At 37.9% G+C, this 4,146-nt stretch overlaps 1 long non-coding RNA gene across 1 annotated transcript; it reads right to left on the minus strand.

Annotated features, from left to right (window-relative positions):
- Nucleotides 1–463: 463 nt before the first annotated feature.
- Nucleotides 464–2,865, minus strand: LOC148216205 (uncharacterized). The gene is made up of 3 exons (XR_015795864.1): nt 2,781–2,865; nt 2,345–2,543; nt 464–2,106 (listed from the first exon to the last, which is right to left on the minus strand). It is a non-coding gene; the product is annotated as an uncharacterized LOC148216205 (long non-coding RNA).
- Nucleotides 2,866–4,146: the final 1,281 nt, after the last annotated feature.

The following is a 4,146-nucleotide window of genomic DNA, read 5'->3' on the forward strand; positions in this document are numbered from 1 at the left end:
TTAGTTACAGGGATGAATTATCCTCCTTCCAAAAGCTGAGAGTCATTGGTGAAGGGGTGACAGATAGTAGGAATCGATTTGGCAGTAGTTGACAAATGTTATAGGCAATTAGTAAAGCTTGTAGTGTTCGTTATCATAACAGATGTATGTGATTTTGTAACTGTACTTTAATTAAACAAGAGATCCTACAATAATACTGAAAAAAAGTCCTGCAACCTAAAAAGCAGACTTATTCTGAAACTCTATTTCACTGAAGCATGATACAGCAGTCGGAAGACTGTAGGCCTCAGGGCCTCCATCTTTCACTAACTGCTAAGCCTCAGTGAATTCTATCATTATATAGGCTGTAGGTTCTTCCATAATCACCAGTTTTCACAGATGAAAATAGAGCCATGTGTATTTTTATTCATATGTATCTTTATTTTATCAACCTTTTATACCACCCCAAAGCTATTCTCTGGATGGTACACAATCAATTAAAATGTTTCATAAAAAGAATACAAAAACATTGGCACAAAACAAAACAAAAATAATATGAGGACCTATGTACATCAAGAAAAACAATAGTTTTTTTTTCAATCAGGAACAATAGAAATAGTAATACATAGATGCATTATGAAATCACAATTAGGTCACAACAGTTCTCAACTACTTTAAGTTGCTTTCATTAGTTCTACCTTAGCTTCAGGAGGTGGCATTACCCTGCAGTGCTGGAAGCTAAGCAGGCTGGGCCTGGTTATTACTCAGATGGGAGACTATCACAGAGAACTAGGGCTATAGGATAGACCAAGAAGCCAAAAAGATCCAGGCAAAAAGCCGTGGTACCCTGCTTTTATTCTGTTGCCAAGAAAAATGCACTGATATGTCCATGAAGTCATCAGGAGACAAATTCATTTGAAGAACCCTTTCCTTTCAGGCTTGTTTGAACTGCTTTATGAAAGGAACTTTTAGCACTATAACTTTAACATTATAATTTCTCTAATGCCAACCAGGTAAACTGGACAACCACCACAATAATTTGTAGCCAATATAATCACAGACTTCATTACTACCCTCTGGAGAAACTATTGATTGTTATTGCCATTATTTAACCTATGAAGAAGTTTACATCAGATCTGAACTGTAAACATTTAATGTTGCAATAAATGACCTTGGAACCATCTCAGATTCACTTCATCTGCGTATGGAAAAAATAGTGACTTAACTCATGGGGTTAAATTAGGGAGTGAGTTCAGTCTGTGTGCTAAAGAAAAAGTGCTCTAGAAAACAAAAATCATTTGTATTATGTTCTAAAAATTCCCCTTTCTACTGTAAGTCCTGTTTCCTAATCAGCACCTAGTCTCTTAATCTGAGCCAAAGTATGGGTGATTAGATAGATAGATAGATAGATAGATAGATAGATAGATAGATAGATAGATAGATAGATAGATAGATAGATAGATGAGAGGCAGGTATATTTTAAAGGCATTTCATTTTTGCAAGGTAGCCCCATGGATGCAGAGAACTAAAGACTGTCCTTCAAAGCAGGAGTGGGGAGACATTGAGTTTGCAGTCACCTGTCATAATTAAACTAATAGCTCTAAAAATGGGCCTTGATATTAAATCTATCTTCCGCAGAAGAGCAGGGCTGATTAAAGCCACTGTTTGACAGTTAATGATGAACCTCTCGCTTACTGAGCTCCATAACTGGAACAGACCAGTTCATCCTTCTTCCTTTCACTGTCCCTTCCCTTCACCCCCCTCCTCTCTATCTCTCTGACTGACCAAGGAAATGAATCTGTCGCAAGGGAAGAGAAGTGCAGATTGCATCATTTTTGTTGAGGAGATACACAAGGAATTTGTTCTTTGGAAATTACAATTTGCAAATTACCAGCTGATGAGATCTGTACATAGTGGAATGGGACTGGGCTACCCACCAGTTTTCTGCTTCCTGAATATAAATCTTGTTTAAAAATACATGATCTGAGAGTGAAATGAATGGAATCCAAATGGTGTTCTTATTTGGCAGATGTCCATCATATAGTAGAAAGGAGAATGGGTAATTTCCTCTCCTCCAGGACCCTCCAATCTTCTTTATGGGGCTGGTGGACTTTCTGGAACAGATTGCTGGGGAAAGCAAGGTGGAGGAGAATATTGGAAGATCTGTTCCAAAAGAAGAAGTGTGCTCTTGCAACAATGAATGTTCCCCATAATGTGCATCTGAGAGTATATATACAAGGGGGAAAAAGCTGTCATGCATTTTTTCCCAATTCAGTTTACTGAAGGAAAATTTGCTTTAGAAGTTCTTTCGAAGAGCAGAATTTTGGAGAAATGGTTATGGGTACAAGGATGTTTTTGTACTTACTTAGTTATAGGGTAACCTTGGGATAGGTATCAATGCCTTCTTTTTCCCTGTACAGTCCTCTTCAGAAGTCTGCTACCTTCCTGGCTTCTCACTCATCCATACAATCCCCCCCAAAAAAAGGATTGGAGAGAAGTCTTCTCCAATGGGGCTTTTTCCCTTGTCTTGTCCTTAAGGTTCACTGGAGAACTTCTTCTTGTCCCTGAAAAATTCAAAGAAATCCTGTGTTTGATTTTGTTCTCACAAATTTGGAGGAAAATTTTGAAAAGCCATTAGTATTCAGGTCTAATATGAAGTTCATTTCAGTACTCAGCTGCTACCTTCAATCATTTTTCCAGTTGCCACTAGACCTTATACAACACAATGTCTGCAATATACTGGACATGTATCGGCATTTGTACAAAGCAAGAATGCCATACATTGCCACAGCAGTAATTACCAGGAGATTAGGTGGCATTAAGCACTCCTTAATTTGACACAAAGCAATGATCTCTGCTTCAGCCTTTCTGCCTGAATGGTTTTCCATAAATAGTTTGCAAGACCTCCAGAATAAACAGAAGCTGCTGTGTTTACACAGCTGAGGGTTTCCAGGGAGGGAGGGAGGAAATACATGGGAGAGGGAGGGAAGGAAGGACATGGAAGAGGGAGGGAGGGAGGGAGGGAGGGAGGGAGGAAGGAAGGAAGGAAGGAAGGAAGGAAGGAAGGAAGGAAGGAAGGAAGGAAGGAAGGAAGGAAGGAAGGAAGGAAATCCAAGTCACTAGGCAGAATTTTAGAGTAGACCCAAATTAACAGATATATCTGTGAACTTTAATTCTGTCAATGCTCAGTGAAATAAAATAGTGCATTATTACTGATATTTTAAATAGTACGAAAAATAAAAATAGTCACTAACAGAATATATAGTCCACAAATCAACAGAGTTTAAAAATAAAAACTAATAAAACAGAGCTAGTAAAAGAGAGGTGGGCATATTTCTTTATGTACAAGATGTCTAGATTAAGAAATGTAATAATCATACTGAAGGGCCTTTGCATGTGTAAATTTTTAACTCAGACATAACTTATTAAGCAATTGAAGACCATTGCAGCAATAAACGCCGTTGGATGGAGGAGATGATGGCATGGCAATTATAATGCACAAGTAGCCAAATATACTTATAAGTTCATCAGGTGTTTTCTTGTTATTCCTATCGTGGACTTCCAAAAAGAAGAGGAGAAAAATAAGTTGAATAAAAGAATGTAAAAAAAAATCTGGTGAGTTAAGTTAAAGCCCAACAAGACCTAACTATTCTAGCATTTGGTTCCCAGATGCAATGCAGAGCCATTTCTGTCATCAGACAGAGTGACATGATTGTGAGATGACTGGGGGTGGCATCTTCCCATTCTGTTCTCTTCCATTCCCTAGGCATTAATCTGTGTTTCAGAACAGGAATATGTATGGCATACAATTTGTTTTTGAACTCTAACTAGCCTATTATAAGATTCCAATCCATCCAGCTCTTCCATGAGGACCTTATGCAAAATAATAACTAGTAGAAGAACTACACTTGGAACTTGTACATGAGCAGTTCAGGACTAAAACTAAACATAAAGAAGACCAAACTAATGACAACATATAGAACAACTAGCCTTAGAATTGGCAATGAAGATATCAAAGTGATGGATACTTTTTGCCTTTTAGGATCAACCATCCTAAAGGAACAAGCAGTCAAGAAATACACCACAGACTAGCACTAGGTAGAGCATCCATGAAGACCTTGGAAAAGATATTCAAATGCTGTAATGTGTCTATACCTACAAAGATCA

This window comes from Python bivittatus, unplaced genomic scaffold, assembly GCF_059951505.1.
Source record: "Python bivittatus isolate LINGU-HERP-01145 unplaced genomic scaffold, Pbiv_v1 ctg000320_np1212, whole genome shotgun sequence".
NCBI classification, from domain to species: domain Eukaryota; kingdom Metazoa; phylum Chordata; class Lepidosauria; order Squamata; family Pythonidae; genus Python; species Python bivittatus.